Genomic DNA, 27,890 nt, shown 5'->3' with positions numbered 1-27,890 from the left:
GGAGATGGAGATGCTTATGCAGCGTGCTCGTGTCCGTGAGTCTTTGGAGATGACACTTCAGCGTTTTCTCAATGGGCTCAAGTTTAATATCAAAGGCATTGTGCGTCATCACAAATATGCTACAATGAATGAGTTGCTACATCATGCAAGAGAAGCTGAGTCACAGTTGGCTGAAGAAGCGCAACAGAGGGGCCGTGCTACAGGTGCAGGGCGCTACACGCCTAGGCCGCCACCTTCTACGGCGCCATCTACGCGTCCTATGGATGTTCCTTCTTCGTCTAGCAAGCCGGTGTCCAATGTGTCCAACACAAAGAGGCCTGTCCCTGCAGCAAGTGGAACTGGTTCTAGTATGTCTACAGCGCGCAACCGTGATATGCTTTGTCATACATGTGGTGGCAAGGGTCACTTCAAGAAGGATTGTCCTAACCGCAAAGTTATGATCATTAATGAGGACAATGAATATGAAACTGGAGACGATGCTGATCCGGATGCACCGGAAGATGATGATTATGACAACGATAGTTTTGATGCTTATCCTTCAGAGGCTCAAACTATAGTTGTCTCACAGCGTGTTCTCAATGTGCAGCCTAGTGCATCTACGCAACGCTGCAATTTGTTCCAAACAAAGGCACTTGTTGGTCCTGATAAAGCTTGCAAGGTTATTATTGATGGCGGAAGTTGTCGCAATTTAGCAAGCAAAGAGTTATGTGCCAAGCTGAAACTGAAGTATCTACCGCACCCACATCCATATTATATTCAGTGGTTGAGCAATAATGGTGAGATGAAGGTGAGCCACATGGTGCGTGTTGATTTTGAGATTGGACCGTATAAGGATTCCATTGACTTTGATGTGGTTCCTATGACGGTTTGTCATCTACTGTTGGGCCGGCCATGGCTCTATGACCGTTCTGTGCAACACAATGGCCGAGCCAATACATATCACTTGGAGTTCAAGGGCAAGAAAATCAACTTACAGCCTATGTCACCACAGCAAATTGTCAATGAGTCTCGTCAGAAGATTGAAGTAAACTTGGAGGATGCATCCATAGATAGGCGAGAGAATTGTAATGCCGTGAGTGATATAACGAAAAGTGAGAGAGTGAATTCCTTAGTCTCATTAGCCACCAAACAAGACATGAGAGAATTTTGTGAGGATCCTACAGCCATGCCTATTGTGCTCATGTACAAGGGTACGGTTTTGGTTTCTAACGACATGACCCCTCTTCCTTTTGGTGTTTCTAATGTTTTGCAGGAATTCAGCGATGTGTTTCCGGAAGAGGTACCCGCAGGACTTCCACCATTGCGAGGTATTGAGCATCAAATTGACTTGATCCCCGGAGCATCGCTGCCCAATAGGGCGCCATATAGAACGAATCCCGAAGAGACGAAGGAGATACAGAAGCAAGTACAAGCGCTACTCGACAAAGGTTATATCCGCATAAGCCTTAGTCCTTGTGCTGTTCCTGTTATTCTTGTTCCTAAGAAAGATGGTACATGGCGTATGTGCGTAGATTGTAGAGCGATAAACAACATTACTATTCGATATCGTCATCCTATTCCCCGTTTAGAGGATATGCTAGATGAATTGAGTGGTGCTGCTGTTTTCACTAAAATGGATTTGCGTAGTGGTTATCATCAAATTAGGATGAAAGAAGGGGATGAGTGGAAAACCGCCTTTAAAACAAAATTTGGTTTATATGAGTGGTTAGTAATGCCTTTTGGTTTGACTAATGCACCTAGCACTTTCATGAGACTGATGAACCATGTTTTGCGTGATTTTATTGGAAAGTTTGTGGTTGTGTATTTTGATGACATATTAATCTACAGCCGCAATGAATCTGATCATATTATACATATTCGACATGTTTTGCAAGTGTTGCGTGATAGTAAACTCTATGGTAATCTTGAGAAGTGCACATTTTGCAAAGATAAGGTCATATTTCTGGGTTATGTTGTCTCTAAGCATGGAGTAGAAGTAGATGTGTCTAAAATTGAAGCTATTCAAAATTGGCCTACTCCCATGAATGTGAGTCAAGTTAGAAGTTTTCATGGTCTAGCTGGGTTTTATCGCCGTTTTGTGCCCAATTTTTCTACTATTGCTGCACCTTTGAATGAATTGACTAAAAAGGGTGTTGCTTTTGAGTGGGGCGTTGCCCAAGATCATGCTTTTGATGAACTAAAACGATTGTTAACTTCTGCACCGTTGCTTGCACTTCCTGATTTCAATAAGCAATTTGAGATTGAATGTGATGCTAGTGGTATTGGAATTGGTGGTGTGTTGATGCAAGAGGGTCGCCCAATTGCATATTTTTCTGAGAAATTATCTGGTGCTAAGTTGAACTATCCAATATATGATAAAGAATTGTATGCTTTAATTAGAGTTCTTGAGGTTTGGCAACATTACTTGTGGCCAAAAGAATTTATCATACATTCTGATCATGAAGCTTTGAAATATCTGAAAGCGCAATCTACTTTGCATAGGCGTCTTGCTAAGTGGGTTGAGTTCATTGAGTCTTTCCGTACATTATTAAGCATAAGAAGGGAAAAGATAATATTGTTGCTGATGCTCTATCTAGGAAAACTATGTTGTTAACTCATCTTGATGTTAAAATTCCTGGATTAGAGGTGTTATGTGATTTATATGCGACTGATCATGATTTTGCTGAACCGTACCGCTTGTGTGTTATTGGTAAAGCATGGGAAAAATATCACATACACGATGGGTTCTTGTTTAGAGCTAACAAACTATGTGTTCCAGAATCGTCTGTGCGTTTGCTCTTATTGCAGGAATCTCATGCTGGAGGTTTAATGGGTCACTTTGGGCGTGAGAAGACGCTACTCATGCTCGCTGATCACTTCTATTGGCCAAAGATGAGGCGGGACGTGGACAGGTATGTGAAGAGGTGCATTACTTGCAACAAGTCCAAGTCCAAGCTGAAGCCTCACGGTTTGTATACTCCTTTACCGGCACCTACTACACCATGGGAAGATATTAGTATGGATTTTGTGTTGGGTTTGCCGCGTACTAAGAGAGGCCATGATTCTATATTTGTGGTAGTGGATAGGTTTTCTAAGATGTCACACTTTATTGCCTGCCACAAGAGCGACGATGCGTCGCATATTGCTAACCTGTTTTTCAGGGAGATTGTACGTCTACATGGAGTCCCGAAGACTATTGTTTCTGATCGTGACGTGAAGTTTATGAGCTACTTCTGGAAGACGCTTTGGAGAAAGCTGGGGACGAAGCTGCTGTTCAGCACTACTTGTCATCCCCAAACTGATGGTCAAACTGAAGTGGTGAATAGAACATTGTCACAACTGTTGAGATCCATGATCAAGAAGAACCTGAAGGAGTGGGAAGAGTGTTTGCCGCATGTGGAGTTTGCTTACAACAGGGCGGTACACTCTACCACGGAGCTGTGTCCTTTTGAGGTGGTGTATGGTTTCAAACCCATTACTCCACTTGACTTGTTGCCTTTGCCCATACATGAGAGAGTCAATATGGAGGCATCCAAGAGGGCAGATTTTGTGAAGAAAATCCATGTGAAGACTAAAGAGTTGATCGAGAAGAAAGGCAAGAGCAATGCTGCACGAAAGAACAAGAAGCGCAAGGAGATGTTGTTCAAGCCTGGTGATTTGGTCTGGGTACATTTTCGCAAGGATAGGTTCCCAACGCTGAGGAAGTCTAAGTTGAAGCCACGGGGTGCTGGTCCTTACAAAGTGCTTGCCAAGATCAATGATAATGCATACTCAATAGATCTTCCAGAGGATGAGTTTGGTGTCAGTAATTCTTTCAATGTTGCTGATTTGACACCATATGACGGAGAAGACCTTGGAGCGTCGGGGTCGACGCCTTTTGAAGGGGGGGGAGATGATGAGGACATCCCTACCTCACTACTACCTCCGTCATTACCAACTGAAGATGAACCTGCTGTAAAGCTCAAGTCCAACGAAGTCAGGATTGGACCAATAACACGAGCTCGTGCGAAGCTACTTAAACAACAGGTGAACTTGTTCCTAAACGATACTTTGATTGATGAGAACTTTATACTACCTAAGTCCTATTACTTATGTATCATCAGGTATCAAGAGGAGACGAGCATCGCACGAGGAGAGGAGCAGCTGGACATGAAGACGGACGTCAAGATGGCCGTGAAGCTGGACATGGAGCTGGACATGAAGAAATCTCATGGACGCGCGAGGGAGGAGCGGGAGGCATGCGCGAGAGGAGAAGAAGAAGTCCAGGCCGGTCCAGAACCCGGTCAGACCGGCCCCCAGACCGGCCAGCCCGGTCCCTGGCCCGGTCAACCGGCCGCCAACCGGACGCCAACCGGACGGAGCCCCTCGTACCGGACGGAAACCGGAAACCTCGCAGATTTCCGGTTGCCGACCGGTTGACCGGACCACAGACCGGACCGCCCGGTCCACAGCCCGGTCGACCGGACCCCAGACCGGACATGTCCGAGTCTGTCTCGACCAGATCTATTCTGGGTCGGTTTTACTTGTATCTTTTCGACCAGAACTCGTCCCGGACGCCTATATAAGTGCCTTGGACGACCCCCTAGCTGCTTGAGACCACGTTTAAGATAAACCCTAGTTCATAGTTGTTTGCTAAGCAAAACTATTGTTCCCCAACTCTCCAATTCGTTGCGATCTGGAGTTTTATGCTACTGAAAGTTTGTGTGATCTGCTGTTCCATTGGGGATTAGAAGATTGCAATTTACCGCTTCGTGGTCGGCGGCTACGTGCGCAAGTGTGTGGAGTTGCGAATATCTTACAGGGTTGAGATCTGTTGCGTTGGCTTCAGGAATCAATCAAGAGACTTCGTCGGTGTCATACAAGTTATCTACACCATATCATCGATTCCCTCCGCTGCATACATCCGTTGTGTTCATCACCACCGTCGCTTACTGAGAAGATCGGGCAACCCCTTTATCATCTATGATCTTGTATCGCCACCCGGGCTCCTATCGACTCGTAAAGATCTCTTTGGTGACTTCTACCGTTTGTTTGATCTTTTGCTTGCACTTCTACCTATTTGGTCTTTTGCTTGCACTTCCGTCAAACCTTCCGGTCTTTTCACCCTTCTAGATCTCCCGAGCTTCGATTAGTCGATCTCTTTGCGGGACTTCTACCGGAAGGTCTTTTCCTGCAATCTCTATCGAGTTGGTGTTTCGAGCCAACGAGGGAAAACTCGAATTGTATCCGTGTGTGTGTATCCCCGCGTTTCCCCCACGTGTTCATCGCGTTCATCCACTTACCCCCACGAATCCCTTCAAATCCGTGAAGATCGGGCACATCCCTGGGCTTAGCCCATATCATATGGTATCAAGAGCTCCTTGGTTGCCACGGATTTGACCCCCACACCCACCAAATCCACCAATTTCGCCCAAAAATTTTTCCAAAATTTTTTCCCTAAAAATAGCCCCAAATTGGCCTTGGTTGAATCTCACGATTTGTTGAGTTTTTGGTGGTTTTGGTCCAATAGAAACTTGTCTTTGGTGTTGATCTGCAATTCCCCCACCTTCCCACCGCTCTTAGTGCCAAATTTTCCACGAAATCGAAGATTTTCGGCCCGGATTTCCGCCCAAATCGAAGAACAGCCCGCAGATCTGATTGCGACCGGAAGTTCCGCCCGGGGACCGGAAGTTCCGCCCCTCAGGACCGGAAGTTCCGCCTGGCCGAAATTTTGACAGCTTTCTTCGTTTTTCGTTTTGGCACTAACCCCTTGTGTTTGGACTTCGTTGTGTGTGCCATTTCAGCTACCACTAAGCTTCCGCAACATCAACTACGACGACGGCACCCCGAGGATCCAAGCGGTTCATTTGACACCTTCCACCATAGCAAGTTCAACATCGTCGGCCACCGTCATCAAGTGGTATAACTTGCCCCCTAACTTGTAGCCTAAGCTTCCTTTGCGTACCTTTCCTATCGAGAGTGGCTTTCTAGTGTTGCGAAGCATTGCGCAAGCGTCCCGACCGTGAGGGTGTGCGTGTGTTGAGCAAAGCTACGAAGCAAGCTCGTGTGAAAAGATAGGCAAAAGAAGTGTGACATACTTACATAGATAGTGAGAAAAAGAAAGCTTCTAAGCATACAAAAAAAAAGGAAGGAGAAAAAGAAAAAGAAAAAGAGTGTGAGTGACACCTATACACAAAAGAGTCCAAAGCTTCTAAGCAAAAGAGAGAAAAGAGAAGAGAGGCGTCTTGCGCAAATCTTGTTGCTTCTCAAATTTGCAACCAAGCCACGGTCTCTCTTGCGTTCGCGTGACACCGAGCTAGTAGTCTTCGTTAGGACCATTTTTGTTCGTGCTCATTTTCCGTCGCGCTAACCCCATTTTGTCCCACGCGTGTGTTCCACCTTGTGTATGTCTTTTGTGATCACCACCTTTGACTTGTGACTTTTGGATCTTACCCACTTTTGACAATAGACTTTTCGTTTGGTTCTTCCATTTGGCTTTCCACACCCATACCTAACACCATATAGAGTTTTGTTTTGTGTGTGTGCATACATATCGGTTGTTCCTCGACTTGAAACACCTTTTCGATTTTGGTTTGCAAGTTTTGACACTCTTGGTAGTCTTTCCTAACCACCCACCACATAGTTCTTGTTTTAGTTGTAACCATGTCTAGTGGAGAAGGGAACCAACTACCGATGACGCGGCACCAACATTGGATAGCTACTCAAGCCGTCCACGCCAAGCTCAGTCAATTTGAAGCCATGCTCAAGGATACCAACGTCCGCTATGAAGAAAGAGCTCAAGTGCAAAGGATTGACCTCAACAATCAAGTTCAAGAACTCAATGAGAAGATTGAAACTCAAGGCAACGAGTTGAAGGCAACACTCGCCATGCAAGGTCAAGAAACAAGAGAAATGAAGACGGCGTTGGACAACATCCTCCACACACTCAACCGTCAAGAAGATAGAAGACACCATTCAAGGTCTTCGCGCTCTCATAGCTCAAGGTCACGAGCTCCTACATCGTCGCATCATGATTCCAATCAAGACCCACGCCACCATAATGTGGATGCTCAAGTGCTTCAACAACAAGCTCAAGAAGCGGAGCAAGCACGACTTCGACTTGTCCAAGAACGTCTACGCCTTGAAGAAGAACGCCTTCAACAAGAACATCTCCATGCTCAATTCCAAGAGGAACAACAACGTCTTTGTCATGATCAAGATCTCCTTCATGCACGTGAGCAAGAAAGGCTACGCCAAGAGCAAGAGGCACGTCATCATCAAGGGCAACCTCGCCCATCTCAAGGGGCCAATGCTCAAAGGCACCACCATAATGCCGAACAAGAAGTGAACCAAGACCGCCGCATCATCAATGTTGATCAACCTCCTCGTGATAGGGCACCACGCCGTCAAGGTCAAGACAACCGTCGGCATCATGATGATCGCCCTCATGGTAGAAGACCACCTCATCAAGCACGAGATATTGAGATGGAGGAAGACTCAAATCATCACCAAGCATCAAGTGAAGAAAGTGTGAGGCCTCCTCAACGCCACAACAATGATGATCAAGATGAAGGTCATGGAAGACCACCTCCTCCTCAACAACAAAGAAACAACAATGAAGATGCTCAAGGTCCACAACCTCAACCTCCACAACGCCAAGCTCATGGTGAAGAAAGACCACCTCCTAGACGCAATGACCGCAACGAGGAAGAAATCTTTGGGAAGCTCAAATTCACCATGCCCAAGTTCCAAGGAGAGGAAGATCCCGACGCATACTTGTCTTGGGTCCTCAAGGTTGATAAGATATTCCGCATCCACAACTTCTCCGAAGCAAAGAAAGTTGCCATGGCATCACTTGAGTTTGAAGGATATGCAAATGTTTGGTGGGAAGAGGTAAACAAGAAGCGTGAGAAGGAAGACTTAGCACCCATTGACACATGGGAAGAGATGCAAGAAGTCATGCACACCCGCTTTGTACCAACTCACCACAAGCGTGACCTCTTCAACAAGCTCACTCAACTCAAGCAAAGCTACAAGTCCGTTGAGGAATATTACAAGGAGATGCACATGACAATGATGAGTGCAAATGTGGATGAGCGAGAAGAGCAAACTATGGCAAGATTCTTGAATGGCCTAAACATCCCCGTCAAGAGGATAGTGGAATTCCTGCCCTACAAAAACATGGTTGAGTTACTCCACCAAGCAACAAGGGCCGAGCGCCAAGTGCAAGAAGACCTAGCAAGTGCAAAGACAAAGACCTTCTTCGCCGCAAGAAATGCTATGAATGCCTCCTCAAGCATCAAGAACACAAGTACACTTGCCTCCAAGGATCCTCCAAAGCAAGCAAGAAGTGCCATCAAGACAACAAGCTTCAAGCCGGAGCAATCAACCATGTCCTCCAAAGCTTCCACCGGATCTAGTAACATCACTTGCTTCAAGTGTGGTGCTCAAGGACATAAATCCTTTGAATGCAAGAACACAAGAGTTATGATCACTCGAGATGATGGAGATGTGGAGTACTTGAGTGAAGGTGAATATGAAGCCTTGGTACAAGCCGCAACCTCTCATGAAGATGATGACTTGGAAGACCAAGAGCAAGTCCTATGTGTGCATGATGCAAGCCCTTCTCTTGTGGTGACCAAAGTGTTGACAACCCATACACTTCCCAATGAAGACCAAAGGTGCAATATCTTCCAAACAAGAGCCGGAATCAATGGCAAGTCAATAAAGGTTATCATCGATGGAGGGAGTTGCCACAATCTTGCAAGCACCGAACTATGCACCAAGCTCAACCTCCCGCTCCGGAAACATCCCCATCCCTACCATGTGCAATGGCTAAGCGACAATGGAAATGTGAAGATCCAACACACCGTCACGATATCCTTCAAGATTGGCGCTTATGAAGACACCATTGATTGTGACGTCGTGCCTATGACGGTGTGCCACATGTTACTTGGTCGCCCTTGGCAATATGACAAGAAAGCCAACCATGATGGCTACACAAATGCCTATAGCTTCAAGGTCAACGACAAGACCTACATCCTACGCCCAATGACTCCTAGCCAAGTAATTGCGGACAATGCAAAGGCTTTAGCGAGGGCTAAGGAAGCCACTATCACTAGTGAGTTGAGAGGTGAGAGAGTGATCCACCAAAAAGAGAGTGAGCGCCACAAACCATATGTGAGTGAGATGAAGAGTGTCCTCCTAGCTACCAAAAGTGAGATGAGAGAAGTGCACCACAACCCATCCACCACACTACACTACGTGCTCATTTGCAAGGGCCCCTCGGAGGAGACTAATGACTTAACCAACATTCCTTCGTCTTTGTTGTCTCTTTTGAAGGAGTTCCAAGACGTCTTCCCCGACGAGCTACCCCATGGACTACCACCGCTTCGGGGCATCGAGCATCGCATCGACCTCATACCCGGCGCTCCCCTACCAAACCGCGCCGCCTACCGCACCAACCCCGAAGATACCAAGGAGATACAACGACAAATACAAGACCTCCTCGCTAAAGGGTATGTTCGAGAAAGCCTTAGCCCTTGCGCCGTTCCCGTCATTCTTGTGCCTAAACCGGATGAGACGCAACGGATGTGTATGGATTGCCGCCCTATCAATGCCATTACCGTCCGTTATCGACATCCCATTCCGCGTTTAGATGACATGCTTGATGAATTGAGTGGTGCCACCATTTTCTCTAAGATTGATTTGCGTAGTGGCTACCACCAAATTCGCATGGCAATTGGTGATGAATGGAAGACGGCATTCAAGACCAAGCTTGGTCTCTATGAATGGCTCGTCATGCCATTTGGTCTTTCCAATGCTCCTTCCACTTTCATGCGTCTTATGAATCACATTTTGCGACCTCTCATTGGCAAGAGCGTGGTTGTTTACTTTGATGATATCCTCATCTATAGCAAAAATCTCGAGGACCATGTTCAACATGTGAGAGAAGTCTTATGCATCTTGCGCCACGAGAAGCTCTTTGCCAACCTACCAAAATGCCATTTTGCTCAAAACAAATTGGTTTTTCTTGGTTTTGTGGTTTCCGCCAACGGGATTGAAGTTGATTCTTCCAAAGTTGAGGCCATCCACAATTGGCCCACTCCCACAAATGTTGGTCAAGTTCGAAGCTTCCATGGACTCACCGGATTTTACCGCCGCTTTGTGAAAGATTTTAGCACCATCGCTTGCCCTTTAAACGAGCTTACAAAAAAGAATGTTCCGTTTGTTTGGGGCAAAGCACAACAAAAAGCTTTTGATGAATTGAAAAAGAGACTCACCGAGGCACCACTACTTGTTCTTCCCGATTTTGCTAAGACATTTGAGATAGAATGTGACGCGAGTGGCCTTGGAATCGGTGGTGTCCTCATGCAAAATGGAAAACCCGTGGCATACTATAGCGAGAAGTTGGATGGCGCACGCCTCAACTATCCTATATATGACAAGGAACTTTATGCTTTGGTTCGTGTTCTTGAAGTTTGGCAACACTATCTTTGGCCAAGAGAGTTCATTATTCACTCCGACCATGAATCTTTGAAGTATTTGAAAAGTCAACACACTTTGAACAAAAGACATGCAAAATGGGTTGAGTTCATTGAGTCCTTCCCATACGTAATCAAATACAAGAAGGGCAAGGACAATGTCGTTGCGGATGCCCTTTCCCGCAAGCTCACCCTTTTACTCACTCGTTTGGATTTCCATGTGTCGGGTCTTGATGAAATCAAAGAACAATATGCCTCCGACACTTTCTTTGGCCCAATTTTTGCAAAGTGTTCCATTAAAAAGGGCATCGATGATTTCTATTTGCACCAAGGATTCTTGTTTAAGGGCAACAAACTTTGTGTTCCAATGTCCTCGCTTCGCCTTTTGCTCTTACAAGAATCGCATGGTGGTGGTCTCATGGGTCACTTTGGACGAGAGAAGACATATGCCATGCTATCCACTCACTACTATTGGCCAAGAATGTACCGAGACGTGGAACGCCTTTGCCGCCGGTGCACAACATGCTTACAAGCTAAGTCCTCTTCCAATCCATGTGGTCTTTATACACCATTGCCTATTCCTTATGCTCCTTGGTCCGATATAAGCATGGACTTTGTACTAGGATTACCTCGAACTAAATATGGTCATGATTCAATCTTTGTGGTAGTGGATAGATTCTCAAAAATGGCTCATTTTATACCATGTTCCCGAACGGATGATGCTTCACACATTGCCTCCTTGTTTTTTAGGGAAATTGTGAGACTCCACGGTGTACCAAGAAGCATTGTCTCCGACCGAGACGTCAAGTTCATGAGTTATCTTTGGAAGACACTAATGGCCAAGTTCAACGTCAAGCTTTTGTTCTCATCATCCTCGCACCCCCAAACCGATGGGCAAACCGAAGTGGTGAACCGAAGCCTCTCCACACTACTACGAGTCCTTGTCAAGAAGAATTTGAAAGCATGGGAAGATTGCATCCCACATGCGGAGTTTGCCTACAACCGCGCCAAGCACTCCACAACAATGAGAAGCCCATTCATGGTCGTCTACGGGTTTGAACCACCTACGGCGATTGACCTCCTACCTCTTCCGCTACATGAGCAAGTGAACATGGACATCGACAAGCGAGCACAATACATGAAGAAACTCCATGAAGACACAAGGGCAACGATCGAGCAACAAGTTCTCCGTCAAGCCACAAGACTAAACTTGAAGAAAAAGGCACGGATCTTCAATGAAGGCGACCTAGTGTGGATACACCTTCGCAAGGACCGCTTCCCTAAAGAAAGAAACTCCAAGCTCAAGCCCCGAGGTGATGGTCCCTTCAAGGTCCTCAAGCGCATCAACGACAACGCCTACGTCATCGACATACCAACATCCAAGTACTTGGTGAGCAACACATTCAATGTGTCCGACCTTTCACCATATCATGGAGATGAGGAGAACATAGAGTCGAGGACGACTCTTTCCCAAGGGGGGGGAGATGATACGGGGTGGCCTATGGACACCGCCGCCTCAAGACCGACAAGCCCTCCTCGTGGTCCAATGACACGAGCTCGAGCCCAAGCACTACGCCAAGAGGTGAATTCGCTCCTCTCTACCTATGACTTTGACACCCCCTTGGATGGCTTGCTACTTCATGCAAATACCCTATGCTCAATCAGGTACATCGACCAAGACACAAGCCATGGAGACCAAGGCGTTGGAGAGAGAGCTGGAAACGATGAAGACGGAGCTACAGCGCACAGGCCGGAACTTCCGCCCCCCAGGACCGGAATTTCCGGCCAGATTCCTCCAAGATGCCCCCAAGATGCCCTCCAGCGCGCAGGAAAAAGCATCGGACCGGAACTTCCGCCCCGAGGGACCGGAACTTCCGCCCGGTCGGAACTTCCGCCCAAGTTCCGCCCAAGCTCCGAAAGTCCACGAAAAGACCCCTGGATGTTACTGCAAGGAAATGGACGACTTTCGGAACTTGGCCGGAACTTGGCCGGAACTTCCGGCCCCCAGGGCCGGAACTTCCGCCCCTGACCGGAACTTCCGCCCAAGATGGCCGGAACTTCCGCCACCGCGAACTTCAGCACGACAGCACTTTTCAGCATGTAACTTAACTCTTCGCCCCCACCTATAAATAGCCTAGTTGGCTCAGATCTCAGATTAGACTTGATTTGAAAGAAAACCTGAGCTTAGCTCACCCTTGTGGGAACCTTACCTAGATCTATGATCTTGTATCGCCACCCGGGCTCCTATCGACTCGTAAAGATCTCTTTGGTGACTTCTACCGTTTGTTTGATCTTTTGCTTGCACTTCTACCTATTTGGTCTTTTGCTTGCACTTCCATCAAACCTTCCGGTCTTTTCACCCTTCTAGATCTCCCGAGCTTCGATTAGTCGATCTCTTTGCGGGACTTCTACCGGAAGGTCTTTTCCTGCAATCTCTATCGAGTTGGTGTTTCGAGCCAACGAGGGAAAACTCGAATTGTATCCGTGTGTGTGTATCCCCGCGTTTCCCCCACGTGTTCATCGCGTTCATCCACTTACCCCCACGAATCCCTTCAAATCCGTGAAGATCGGGCACATCCCTGGGCTTAGCCCATATCACTCACGCTTCGCAAACATCCTCATCCATACCATGTCCAATGGTTGAGTGACAAGGGCAATGTCAAGATTCAACACACCGTCACCGTCAACTTCAAGATAGGACCCTATGAAGACACCGTCGAGTGTGACGTGGTGCCTATGACCGTGTGCCACATGTTACTTGGCCGCCCATGGCAATTTGACAAAAAGGCCATACATGATGGTTACTCCAATGCATACACCTTCAAGGTCAAGGACAAGAAGTTCGAGCTTCGCCCAATGACTCCTAGCCAAATCATCGCCGACAATGCGAAGGCTTTAGCGAAGGCACAACACAACACCCACCATAGTGAGTTGAGAGGAGAGGGAGCTACCCACCAAAAAGAGAGTGAGCGCCACCACCCACATATGAGTGAGAGAAAGAGTGTCCTCCTAGCCACCAAAAGCGAGTGGAGAGAAGTGAAAGACAACCCATCCACCACCATACACTACGTGCTCATTTGCAAGGGCCTCTCGTCGGAGACTAACGACTTAACCAACATTCCTTCGTCTTTGTTGTCTCTTTTGAAGGAGTTCCAAGACGTCTTCCCCGACGAGCTACCTCATGGACTACCACCGCTTCGGGGCATCGAGCATCGCATCGACCTCATACCCGGCGCTCCCCTACCAAACCGCGCCGCTTACCGCACCAACCCCGAAGATACCAAGGAGATCCAACGCCAAATACAAGACCTCCTCGCTAAAGGGTACGTCCGAGAAAGCCTTAGCCCTTGTGCCGTTCCCGTCATTCTTGTGCCTAAACCGGATGAGACGCAACGGATGTGTATGGATTGCCGCCCTATCAATGCCATTACCGTCCGTTATCGCCATCCCATTCTGCGTTTAGATGACATGCTTGATGAATTGAGTGGTGCCACCATTTTCTCTAAGATTGATTTGCGTAGTGGCTACCACCAAATTTGCATGGCAATTGGTGATGAATGGAAGACGGCATTCAAGACCAAGCTTGGTCTTTATGAATGGCTCGTCATGCCATTTGGTCTTTCCAATGCTCCTTCCACTTTCATGCGTCTTATGAATCACATTTTGCGACCTCTCATTGGCAAGAGCGTGGTTGTTTACTTTGATGATATCCTCATCTATAGCAAAAATCTCGAGGACCATGTTCAACATGTGAGAGAAGTCTTATGCATCTTGCGCCACGAGAAGCTCTTTGCCAACCTACCAAAATGCCATTTCGCTCAAAACAAATTGGTTTTTCTTGGTTTTGTGGTTTCCGCCAACGGGATTGAAGTGGATTCTTCCAAAGTTGAGGCCATCCACAATTAGCCCACTCCCACAAATGATGGTAAAGTTCGAAGCTTCCATGGACTTGCCGGATTTTACCGCCGCTTTGTGAAAGATTTCAGCACCATTGCTTGCCCTTTAAACGAGCTTACAAAAAAGAATGTTCCGTTTGTTTGGGGCAAAGCACAACAAAAAGCTTTTGATGAATTGAAAAAGAGACTCACCGAGGCACCACTACTTGCTCTTCCCGATTTTGCAAAAACATTTGAGATAGAATGCGACGCGAGTGGCCTTGGAATCGGTGGTGTTCTCATGCAAAATGGAAAACCCGTGGCATACTATAGCGAGAAGTTGGATGGCGCACGCCTCAACTATCCTATATATGACAAGGAGCTTTATGCTTTGGTTCGTGGTCTTGAAGTTTGGCAACATTACCTTTGGCCAAAAGAGTTTGTTATCCACTCGGATCATGAGTCCTTGAAGTATTTGAAAAGTCAACACAATTTGAACAAGAGACATGCTAAGTGGGTTGAGTTCATAGAGTCCTTCCCTTATGTAATCAAATACAAAAAGGGCAAGGAAAATGTGGTTGCGGATGCACTTTCCCGCAAGATTACTCTTCTACTCACCCGCTTGGAGTTTCACATTTTGGGTCTTGAGGAGATCAAAGAACTTTACCCTTCCGACGCTTTCTTTGGTCCAATCTTTGCCAAGTGTTCCGTTGACCGCGGATTTGATGATTTCTATTTGCATGATGGCTACTTGTTTTGATGTAGCCCCGCTCACCAACGACTCTACATCAAGGCCAACAAGTCCCCCAAGTGGACCAATGACAAGGGCTCGAGTTAAAGCTCTACACGACAAGGTGAACTCGCTCCTCACTTCCCTCGACCTAGATACCCCATTGGATGGAATGCTACCTCATGCCGAAACCCTTTGTGTCATTAGGTACGTGGAGCATCAAGACCACGGAGAGGACGGTACGTCATGGTCAAGGGAAGGAGAGGAGCAGCTGATCGAGAAGATGTACACGAAGCTGGACTGGAAGTCGCCCGAAGAGCGCAAGGAAGAGAAGGCGGACGTCCGGTCCAGAACCCGGTCAAACCGGCCTCCTGACCGGGCCACCCGGTCCCCAGCCCGGTCTGACCGGCCTCCTGACCGGGCCGCCCGGTCCAAACCGGATTTGGCGCTCGTGCCATCCGGGCAGCATACCGGGGCTTCGGGACCTCGTCCGGTCGGCGCCCGGTCACAGGCCCGGTCAGGGACCGCCCGCCTGGTCACGAGCCCTGGCTCGACCGGCTCCTGGACCGGCCTGCACGACTTGAGTTATGTTTTCGGCCCGAACTTACCTTTTCGGCCCGTGTCGCCTTGTAAGACTATATAAGCACCCCAAGCACCCCTTTAGCTCTTTAGACTTGTTTAGAACTCAAACCTACCTTTGAGCTTAGTCTCCCTTGGGTATCATCCCTCTGTAATCAAGGCACCTTGGTTGTTGACTTTGAATTTGTGGAGTGAGATTCTAGTACTTGCTACTCTCTCTCCCTCCCCAAGTTCATCCTCTCCAATCCCAATCTCTCTCCGGGAATTCTGCCTCGTGCCTCTTCCACGGAGATTCTATTGGCGTGGTCCATCGAGCCACGGAGGTAAGCATCGGGTGTATCGGGTTGGTGTGCGTGCGTGAGTCTCGGAGTTCGTCGTGATCTTCATCCCCTTGCGTTTTCCCATCTCACCCGCTTGGTTTCGAAGTCAATCCGCAAGATCAGGCCACACACGGGGTCTTAGACCACATCATATGGTATCAGCAGCCTTTGGTTCCCGCGGATTTGACCCTCCACCCACCCGATTTCGTTTCTAGAAAATTTTCCAAAAAATAGCCCTAAAGTGCCTTTTGACCGATCTGTGATTTGGTTGAGTTTTGAGTGGTTTTGGTCCGTGGATCTGGTGTTGTTGTGCTTGATCTACTATTTCCCCAACTTTTAGCCTCCAATTCCATCGTTTCCCTTCGATTTGGTCGATTTGGCTTGGTTTTCGTGAAGAACAGGAGAGAGAAAGTGCAATCCCGAGCAGTCCGGTCCAGACCCCGGTCAACCGGCCGCACAACCGGCCGAGCCGGCCCAGACGCCGGTCAACCGGCCGCACAACCGGACGGGCCGGTCCAGGATCCGGTCCAACCGGGCCCCCGACCGGCTGACGCAGCACCTCCTTCGACATCGACATCCGGCGATCTCCACCACCACCACCACCACCACCACCACCATCACAGGTATAACTTGCAGGTTTACCCTTGTAACCCCTCTTCCTTTTGCGATCTACCCTATCGAGCATTGCTTGTCTAGTGTTGCGAGACATTGCACGTGGCCCCGCATTGTGAGGTGTGTGTGTCGCGTTGAGTAAGGCACCCAAGCAAACACTCGTGTGGCAAGATAGCAAAAGCGAGGCTAACGCTAACATAGTGCGTGAAAAGCCCCAGAAACACAAAAAGAGTGCGAGTAGCACCATACACCCCATACATACCAAAGTGTCCACAAAAGCCACCAAAGATACAAACGAGTGCAAGTGCCAACATATACAAGAGAGAAAAAGCTTTTAAGCAAAGAGAGATAGGAGAAGAGAGGCCGCGTGTGAATCTTGTTGTCTCTTCCTTTGCAACCAAAGCTTTGCCTCTCCTTGTGTTAGTGTGACACCGAGCAACTATACATACACTTTTCCGCTCGTTCCTTGGTTGCACTAACCCCGCTTATCTCGTGTGTGAGTTCCACATTTTTCCGTGTTTATAGTGATCGCACTTTGACATTTGGATTTTTGGACCTCATCCACTTTTAACAACATACTTGATCTTGGATTTGTCTTTTGGCTTTCCACCACACTCACCTACCACCATATTTGCTAGCTTTTGCGTGTGGTTTTGCGTGTGTCCCCGATACACTTGATCTTACTTTCGGCTTGGTTGATTGCCTCAATACTATCTTACCTTGGTAAGAGTGCGAGGTAGTCTCCTTCCACTAACACATACAACATAGTTCTTGTTCTTCCATCATGGATAGGAGTGGAGATGAAACAAGGGATGGAGAAGTCCTTCGGAGCACCGAGAGGTTGGCGACTCAACACAACCTATGGATTCAACGACAAGAGTTCAAGGAGCAACTATCACTCTTCGAGACTCGCATCGATGAACAATATGAAGAAGTGGCTCACAACTTCTCCACGGTGAACCAAGACTTGGCTCTCCTCCGTGAAGCTACGGACAACTTGAATGGCCAAATGGCGGCCAACGATGCGAACATGGAGCGACGCATGGACAACCTCGAGCGCGCCATCACCAACTTGGGTCGTCATCGCCGACACCGCTCTACTTCATCATCATCAAGCTCGTCACAAGATTACTATTCTCATGGCCACCGTTCGTCATCAAGCTCCTCCTCAAGGCATGAAGACCATCACCATCCTCATCGACCACATGCTCGCCAAGAAGACTCTCGCTCTAACTCAAGGAGAGGTGAATTCCATCGCCATGCTCGTCCTCATGAACGACCTCCACAAGAACAAGCCCCTCACCAAGATCGTCATCAAGCGGCTCGCCATGCCCACCATGGGTATGACGACCATCCCCAAGACAACATCCACCACAACATGGCGCCACATGGTGATGCTCCCGCCCAAGGTCGTCAAGAGCAACCAAGGCGTGATCTCCGGAATCATCCTCGCCATGACCAAAGGGGCCGAGGGCAACCACAACATGATCAAGATGAGAGAGCCATAATTGGGCAACGCCAACAACCTCGCCAAGACCCGCAACAACATCCTCAACATGAGCCAAGTGAAGCTAGTGTTCACCTACAACGCCAACCCAATGCTATGGTTGGTCGTGGAAGACCTCCTCCACCTCCTCAAGTCGCAAGAGATGAAGGCATCCGTCCTCGCCGCCGCAACATGGAAGATGAAGAGAATATGTATGGAAAGCTCAAGTTCAATATGCCCAAGTTCAAGGGTGAAGACGATGCCGAGGCCTACCTCTCATGGGCACTCAAGGTTGACAAGATCTTCCGCATCCATAACTACTCCGGTGCCAAGAAAGTAGCCATGGCCTCCCTCGAGTTTGAAGATTATGCCAACACTTGGTGGGAACAAGTTGTCACTCTTAGGGAAGAAAAGGGTGATCCTCCAATTGATACTTGGGAAGACATGAAGGAGGAGATGCAAGCCCGCTTTGTCCCTACACACTACAAGACCGATCTCTTCAACAAGCTACAAAAGTTGAAGCAAGGCACCAAGACCGTTGAGGAATTCTTCAAGGAGATGGAGTTAACCATGATGAGAGCAAACATCCAAGAGTCCGAGAACCAAACCATCGCTAGGTTCTTCAATGGCCTCAACTACCCCATCAAGAAGATTGTGGAGTTCCAACCATACTCCAACATGGTTGAGTTGGTTCACCAAGCTTCCAAGGCCGAACGTCAAGTGAATGAGGACATCAAGTACTCCAAGTCCAAGCAATACTTCGCCTCCAAGCTTGCTACATCAACTCCTACAACAAGTGTCAAGCCATCCGCATCCTCTACACCTTCCAAGCAACCTTCCATACAAAGTCGCATGAAGCAAACGGTATCCTCCACCGCCTCCTCTAAGGCCTCTACGGGACCCTCCAATGTCACTTGCTTCAAGTGTGGCACCCAAGGCCACAAGTCCTTCGAGTGCAAGAACACCAAGGTCATGATCACTATGGAGAATGGTGACATAGAGACTCTAAGTGAAGGTGAATATGAAGCCCTAGTGCAAGCCGCCGTTGCTAATGAGGAAGACTATGATGAAGAAAGTGGAGAAGACCCTCTCTTATGCACACATGATCCAAGCCCTTCTCTTGTGGTCACTCGAGTGCTCACCACTCAACCCCAAGCTATGGAAGACCAAAGATGCAACATCTTCCAAACACGTGCCGGCATTGGTAGCAAGTCTATCAAGGTCATCATCGATGGTGGGAGTTGCCACAACTTGGCAAGCACCGAGCTATGTGAGAAGCTCAACCTCACGCTTCGCAAGCATCCTCATCCATACCATGTCCAATGGTTGAGTGACAAGGGCAATGTCAAGATTCAACACACCGTCACCGTCAACTTCAAGATAGGACCCTATGAAGACACCGTCGAGTGTGACGTGGTGCCCATGACCGTGTGCCACATGTTGCTTGGCCGCCCATGGCAATTTGACAAGAAGGCCATACATGATGGTTTCTCCAATGCATACACCTTCAAGATCAAGGACAAGAAGTTCGAGCTTCGCCCAATGACTCCTAGCCAAATCATTGCCGACAATGCGAAGGCTTTAGCGAGGGCACAACACCACATCCACCATAGTGAGTTGAGAGGAGAGGGAGCGTCCCACCAAAAAGAGAGTGAGCGCCACCACCCACATATGAGTGAGAGAAAGAGTGTCCTCCTAACCACCAAAAGCGAGTGGAGAGAAGTAAAAGACAACCCATCCACCACCATACACTACGTGCTCATTTGCAAGGGCCTCTCGGCGGAGACTAACGACTTAACCAACATTCCTTCGTCTTTGTTGTCTCTTTTGAAGGAGTTCCAAGACGTCTTCCCCGACGAGCTACCACATGGACTACCACCGCTTCGGGGCATCGAGCATCGCATCGACCTCATACCCGGCGCTCCCCTACCAAACCGCGCCGCCTACCGCACCAACCCCGAGGACACCAAGGAGATCCAACGCCAAATTCAAGACCTCCTCGCTAAAGGGTATGTCCGCGAAAGCCTTAGCCCTTGTGCCGTTCCCGTCATTCTTGTGCCTAAACCGGATGAGACGCAACGGATGTGTATGGATTGCCGCCCTATCAATGCCATTACCGTCCGTTATCGACATCCCATTCCGCGTTTAGATGATATGTTGGATGAATTGAGTGGTGCCACGATTTTCTCTAAGATTGATTTGCGTAGTGGCTACCACCAAATCCGCATGGCAATTGGTGATGAATGGAAGACGGCATTCAAGACCAAGCTTGGTCTCTATGAATGGCTCGTCATGCCGTTTGGTCTTTCCAATGCTCCTTCCACTTTTATGCGTCTCATGAATCACATCTTGCGACCTCTCATTGGCAAGAGTGTGGTTGTCTACTTTGATGATATTCTCATCTATAGCAAAAATCTCGAGGACCATGTTCAACATGTGAGAGAAGTCTTATGCATCTTGCGCCACGAGAAGCTCTTTGCCAACCTTCCAAAATGCCATTTCGCTCAAAACAAATTGGTTTTTCTTGGTTTTGTGGTTTCCGCCAACGGGATAGAAGTTGATTCTTCCAAAGTTGAGGCCATCCACAATTGGCCCACTCCCACAAATGTTGGCCAAGTGAGAAGCTTCCATGGTCTTGCCGGATTTTACCGCCGTTTTGTGAAAGATTTTAGCACCATTGCTTGCCCCTTAAACGAACTTACAAAAAGAATGTTCCGTTCGTTTGGGGCAAAGCACAACAAAAAGCTTTTGATGAATTGAAAAAGAGACTCACCGAGGCACCATTACTTGCTCTTCCCGACTTTTCCAAAACATTTGAGATCGAATGCGATGCGAGTGGACTTGGCATCGGTGGTGTCCTCATGCAAAATGGAAAACCCGTGGCATACTATAGTGAGAAGTTGGATGGCGCACGCCTCAACTATCCTATATATGACAAGGAGCTTTATGCTTTAGTTCGTGTTCTTGAAGTTTGGCAACATTACCTTTGGCCAAAAGAGTTTGTCATCCACTCGGATCATGAGTCCTTGAAGTATTTGAAAAGTCAACACAATTTGAACAAGCGACATGCTAAGTGGGTTGAGTTTATAGAGTCCTTCCCTTATGTAATCAAATACAAAAAGGGCAAGGAAAATGTGGTGGCGGATGCACTTTCCCGCAAAATTACTCTCCTACTCACCCGCTTGGAGTTCCACATTTTGGGTCTTGAAGAGATCAAAGAGCTCTACCCTTCCGATGTTTTCTTTGGACCAATCTTTGAAAAGTGTTCCATTGACCGAGGTTTTGATGATTTCTACTTGCATGATGGCTACTTGTTTAAAGCTAACAAAGTTTGCATACCCGAGTCTTCTCTTCGTAAGTTGCTTTTGCAAGAGTCACATGGAGGTGGCCTCATGGGTCATTTTGGACGCGACAAGACTCTTTCGATGCTATCCACACACTACTATTGGCCACGCATGAAGCGAGACGTGGAGCGCCTTTGCAACCGTTGCACCACTTGTTTACAAGCTAAGTCAACATCCAACCCCCATGGTCTTTATATGCCTTTACCCATTCCATATGCACCTTGGTCGGATATAAGCATGGACTTTGTACTTGGCTTACCACGCACAAAACATGGTCATGACTCAATATTTGTGGTAGTGGATAGGTTCTCAAAAATGGCACATTTCATTCCATGTCATAAGAGCGATGATGCTTCACACATTGCTTCGTTGTTTTTCAGGGAAGTGGTTCGCCTACATGGGATACCGGCAAGCATTGTGTCGGATCGAGACGTCAAGTTCATGAGTTATCTTTGGAAGTCGCTCATGGCCAAGTTTGGAGTCAAGCTTTTGTTCTCATCATCCTCGCACCCTCAAACCGATGGACAAACCGAAGTGGTCAATCGAAGCCTCTCCACACTCCTCCGCACACTTGTGAAGAAAAACTTGAAGTCATGGGAAGATTGCATCCCCCACGCGGAGTTCGCCTACAATCGAGCAAAACACTCCACAACATTACGGAGTCCTTTCATGGTCGTCTATGGATTCGAACCCCCAACGGCACTCGACATCCTTCCACTCCCTCTTCACCAACGGACCAACATGGACTTCGACGAGCGCACCACCGCCATGAAGAAACTACATGAAGAAACAAGAGAACGAGTGTTTGAAGAAGGAGACCTAGTTTGGGTTCACCTAAGGAAAGAAAGGTTCCCTCAAGAACGCAACTCCAAGCTCAAGCCAAGAGGAGATGGGCCTTTCAAGGTACTCAAGCGCATCAACAACAACGCCTACGTCATCGACATACCAACATCCAAGTACTTGGTGAGCAATACTTTCAACATCTCGGACCTCTCCCCACATCATGGAGATGAGGAGGAACAAGAGTCGAGGACGACTCTCTCCCAAGGGGGGGAGATGATGTAGCCCCGCTCACCAACGACTCTACATCAAGGCCAACAAGTCCCCCAAGTGGACCAATGACAAGGGCTCGAGTTAAAGCTCTACACGACAAGGTGAACTCGCTCCTCACTTCCCTCGACCTAGATACCCCATTGGATGGAATGCTACCTCATGCCGAAACCCTTTGTGTCATTAGGTACGTGGAGCATCAAGACCACGGAGAGGACGGTACGTCATGGTCAAGGGAAGGAGAGGAGCAGCTGATCGAGAAGATGTACACGAAGCTGGACTGGAAGTCGCCCGAAGAGCGCAAGGAAGAGAAGGCGGACGTCCGGTCCAGAACCCGGTCAAACCGGCCTCCTGACCGGGCCACCCGGTCCCCAGCCCGGTCTGACCGGCCTCCTGACCGGGCCGCCCGGTCCAAACCGGATTTGGCGCTCGTGCCATCCGGGCAGCATACCGGGGCTTCGGGACCTCGTCCGGTCGGCGCCCGGTCACAGGCCCGGTCAGGACCGGCCCGCCCGGTCATAGGCCCGGTCTGACCGGCTCCTGGACCGGCCTGCACGACTTGAGTTATGTTTTCGGCCCGAACTTACCTTTTCGGCCCGTGTCGCCTTGTAAGACTATATAAGCACCCCAAGCACCCCTTTAGCTCTTTAGACTTGTTTAGAACTCAAACCTACCTTTGAGCTTAGTCTCCCTTGGGTATCATCCCTCTGTAATCAAGGCACCTTGGTTGTTGACTTTGAATTTGTGGAGTGAGATTCTAGTACTTGCTACTCTCTCTCCCTCCCCAAGTTCATCCTCTCCAATCCCAATCTCTCTCCGGGAATTCTGCCTCGTGCCTCTTCCACGGAGATTCTATTGGCGTGGTCCATCGAGCCACGGAGGTAAGCATCGGGTGTATCGGGTTGGTGTGCGTGCGTGAGTCTCGGAGTTCGTCGTGATCTTCATCCCCTTGCGTTTTCCCATCTCACCCGCTTGGTTTCGAAGTCAATCCGCAAGATCGGGCCACACACGGGGTCTTAGACCACATCATGTTTAAAGCTAACAAGATTTGCATTCTCGAGTCTTCTCTTCGTAAGTTGCTTTTGCAAGAGTCACATGGAGGTGGTCTCATGGGTCACTTTGGACGAGAGAAGACATATGCCATGCTCTCAACCCACTACTATTGGCCAAGAATGTACCGCGACGTGGAACGCCTTTGCCGCCGGTGTACAACATGCTTACAAGCTAAGTCTACTTCCAATCCCTATGGTCTTTACATGCCTTTACCCATTCCATATGCACCTTGGTCGGACATAAGCATGGACTTTGTACTTGGCTTACCACGCACAAAACATGGTCATGACTCAATATTTGTGGTAGTGGATAGGTTCTCTAAAATGGCTCATTTCATACCATGTCATAAGAGCGATGATGCTTCACACATTGCTTCGTTGTTTTTCAGGGAAGTGGTTCGCCTACACGGAATACCGGCAAGCATTGTGTCGGATCGAGACGTCAAGTTCATGAGTTACCTATGGAAGTCGCTCATGGCGATGTTTGGAGTGAAGCTCTTGTTCTCATCGTCCTCGCACCCGCAAACCGATGGACAAACCGAAGTGGTCAATCGAAGCCTCTCAACACTCCTCCGCACACTTGTGAAGACAAATTTGAAGTCACGGGAAGATTGCCTACCCCACGCGGAGTTCGCCTACAATCGAGCCAAGCACTCCACAACCTCAAGGAGCCCCTTCATGATCGTCTACGGATTCGAACCTCCAACGGCACTCGACATCCTCCCACTACCTCTTCATGAAAGAACGAACATGGACTTCGACGAGCGTACCACCGCCATGAAGAAACTACATGAAGAGACAAGAGCAACCATACAAGAGCATGTTCTTCGCCAAGCTAACCGCCTCAACGCCAAGAAAAAGAAACGCGTGTTTGAAGAAGGAGACCTCGTTTGGATCCACCTAAGGAAAGAAAGGTTCCCGCAAGAACGCAACTCCAAGCTCAAGCCAAGAGGAGATGGACCTTTCAAGGTCCTCAAGCGCATCAACAACAACGCCTACGTCATCGACATACCAACATCCAAGTACTTGGTGAGCAACACTTTCAACATCTCGGATCTCTCACCCTATCATGGAGATGAGGAGGAACAAGAGTCGAGGACGACTCTCTCCCAAGGGGGGGGAGATGATGCGGGGTGGCCTTCGGACACCTCCTCACCAAGACCAACAAGTCCCCCAAGTGGACCAATGACAAGGGCTCGAGTTAAAGCTCTACACGACAAGGTGAACTCGCTCCTCACTTCCCTCGACCTAGATACCCCATTGGATGGAATGCTACCTCATGCCGAAACCCTTTGTGATGCGGGGTGGCCTTCGGACACCTCCTCACCAAGTCCAACAAGTCCCCCAAGTGGACCCATGACTCGGGCTCGAGCCAAAGCAATACATGACAAGGTGAACTCGCTCCTCACTACCCTCGACCTAGATACCCCATTGGATGGAATGCTACCTCATGCCGAGACACTTTGTGTGATTAGGTACATGGAACACCAAGGCCCTGGAGAGGATGAGACGTCATGGTCAAGGGAAGGAGAGGAGCAGCAGAACCTGGAGATGAACATGGAGCCGAAGCCGACGTCGCCCGAAGAGCGCCAATGTTAAGGTCTAAGACCCCGTGTGTGGCCCGATCTTGCGAATGACCCAAGAATCAAAGGGGGAAAGAGAGGGAGAGGCGGAAGAACACGAAGAACGCGAAGAACACAACGCACACCAACCCGATACAATCGATACTTACCCTCGTGGCTCGATGGACCACGCCAATAGAATCACCACGGGAGAGACTCGAGGTAGAATCCCGGAGTGAGAGATCGGTGTTGAGGATGGAGGTAGGTGAGGGAGGGAGAGTGGGCTACACTAGAATCTCACTCACATAGATCCAATCATACAACATGGGGTGCCTTGATACAAAGGGGATGAAACCCTAGGGAGACAAAGCTCAAAGTCATGTTTAAGCCTAAATCTTGTCTAATCTCAGATCTGAGCCAACTAGCCTATTTATAGGTGGGGGGCGAAGGGATAAGTTACACGCTGAAAAGTCTTTGTTGTCGAAGTTCGGTAGGGGCGGAAGTTCCGGCCGTCTTGGGCGGAAGTTCCGGTCACCGCGCGGAATTTCCGGTCCGGGGGCGGAAGTTCCGGCCGGGCCGAAGTTCCGGCCAAGTTCCGGCCAAGTTCCGAAATGGCCAATTTCCTTGCGTAACATCCAGGGGCGTTTCGGCGTAATTTCGAACTTGGGCGGAACTTGGGCGGAAGTTCCGAGTGGGCGGAAGTTCCGGTCCCTCGGGGCGGAAGTTCCGGCCTGATCCATTTCTCTCGGGCGCCGGAAGGCATCTTGGCGGCATCTCGGGCGGAAGTTCCGGTCCTTGGGGCGGAAGTTCCGGTCCTTGGGGCGGAAGTTCCGGCCATCCGGGCGGAAGTTCCGGCCTGGAGCGTCCAGCCTCCTCTTTCTCCTTCTCTTCCATGCTTCCGTGACATCGGCCTTGCGTCCTCGGGTCTCCATGGCATCCTCTCTTGGCGATGAAGTATATGATGCGGTGTAGACCGAAGGTCGGGCTGCATCATGCACCATGGGAGTTCCTTCTCTCTTGGTCCTTGTCGAAGTCGGCACCTATAGACATCAAGATGATAGGCATGAGGTAGCATACCATTCAAGTTGGTGTTGAGATCGACCATAGAGAGGAAGGAGTTCACCTTGACATATATGGCGGGGGTTTGTGTTGTTGGTCCACTTGGGGGACTCCTTGGCCATGGTGTAGCGTCGACGATAGGCGGGGATGCACTTGTCGGTCTTGAAGCGGAGGTGTCCAAAAGCCACCCCGCATCATCTCCCCCCCTTGGGGAAGAGTCGTCCTCGACTCTTGCTCCTCCTCACCGATGAGGTAGACGGGAAGGACTTGTATAGGTGCCCTTGTGTCCTTAGGGATGCTCGTCGTAGTGCAGGCGTCTTTGTTGTAGTCCATCATGGGTCTCCCATGTAGTGGTGGAGGGGCAACGTCTCGGTCGAAGAAGAACAAGGGAAAAAGCAACTTGCAAAAGGAAAGCTTGTGGATGCCAATTTGGTGACCGGCGAGCAAGAGGCTCTCAATCAAATACGAAGAATCAAGTCGGTTCTCCAAGAGGCATGTGGCAAAAATGGTAATCGAAAGAGTGTCGACGTATCCAAAATTTGGTGGGGCAAAAGTTTGTGCATGTAAAGTGGCAAAAATGTGATATGTCGTATTGTCCCACTCAAATGGAACAATCAAAAGGCAAGTATCGGCGGCAAAATTTGGGGCAAAATTGTTATGTGCAATGGCAAAGCTATGGAGACTTCTAGCTTGGGAAAGTATGGGTGGCGTGAGCCGAGTATGGGTATCCTCATGTTTCAAAGAATCCATTGCAAATGCCAAAGATGAAATGAGAAATCCTAAGAAGAGCAACTTTTTGTGTAACTTGTGGCACAAGGTGCATAAGGTGTCTCTCACATGTATGACATGGTCCTTGAGATTCTTGGAGTGTATGATGATCTCATCAAGACATGCAACAACCATTGTGCCAACAAGATATGTCAAGATATGTTGCATAAGAAGCAAAAGAGGTGACGAGGAAATGGACCAAACCGAAAGCTCAACAAACCAAGTCGGAAACACATGAGGGCGACGGCTTGTGGGAACATACCCTTTGGTGTGATTCCCGCGGGTTAGGTCCTTGATGGGGTAGCTCTCAATTGCGCGTTTCGTGAGCTCATGCTCCGTGGCGGTGGAAGTTGTCGTCCTTGTGCCTACACATGGAAGAAACAAGACAAAAAGCGTGTGTGCATGGTAGATGAATACATCATCCATCATGATGTTCCATGTCTTGTACACATCACCATTAGTGTCAAGCAAGATAGTATGAAATGCATGGCGATGGTGCATATGGCAAGAAGGTGCATTCATGGCATGTGGTAACTCATGATCATCAAAGATTGAGAAGGCTATGGGGGCCATCTCGTGAACAATAAAATAAGCATTCTTGCATACCAAGCATAGGAAAGAGCAATTGTTCGCAATCTTGGATGCAAGGATCATGGAAGAGTGTAAACATTTGGGACAAAGCATTTGGAAGCTAATGTCATCCTTGTCATTATCATTGCAAGCATTACATGGGAAAGAGCAAGTGGTCGACATGTTGCAAGCAATGGTAGAAAAATTGAAGCTCTCATAGCATGGCATGTTCATGTTATCACAATCAATCAACTCCACATGATCAACAATGTTAACACGCAAAGCGTCACATGGGAATATGAAAGAATCAAGTGACGTAGCAAATGTATCATCAAGATCATGCATGCACTCATAAGTCATCATGTCCACTAGTGGGATCATGGCATCATCAACACCTATGTTGTTACCTTTGAAGGCCGACTCATGTGATGTAGGTGTTGT

This window comes from Lolium perenne, chromosome 5, assembly GCF_019359855.2.
Source record: "Lolium perenne isolate Kyuss_39 chromosome 5, Kyuss_2.0, whole genome shotgun sequence".
Taxonomy (NCBI): domain Eukaryota; kingdom Viridiplantae; phylum Streptophyta; class Magnoliopsida; order Poales; family Poaceae; genus Lolium; species Lolium perenne.
The sequence above is the reverse complement of the archived record's forward strand: the minus strand, read 5'-3'. Positions refer to the sequence as shown.